We start from the raw sequence: 229 nt of genomic DNA, 5'->3' as shown, positions 1-229 counted from the left end.
TAGTGAAATGTTCACCTCCTGCTCCCCCTCCAGCTGTCTACTGCTGCTGCAGCTCCCCCTCACGCACTGCCCCCTCTCCTCCCTACTGCCTCCTCTGAGATGGAAAAGGAGATGGGCACAAAGGAATGTGTGTGTGTGTGTGTGTGTGTGTGTGTGTGTGTGTGTGTGTGTGTGTGTGTGTGTGTGTGTGTGTGTGTGTGTGTGTGTGTGTGTGCGTGTGCGTGTTGTG

The sequence above is a fragment of the Oncorhynchus mykiss genome, chromosome 26 (assembly GCF_013265735.2).
Source record: "Oncorhynchus mykiss isolate Arlee chromosome 26, USDA_OmykA_1.1, whole genome shotgun sequence".
In the NCBI taxonomy this organism is placed as follows: domain Eukaryota; kingdom Metazoa; phylum Chordata; class Actinopteri; order Salmoniformes; family Salmonidae; genus Oncorhynchus; species Oncorhynchus mykiss.
This window is presented reverse-complemented; position numbering follows the sequence as displayed.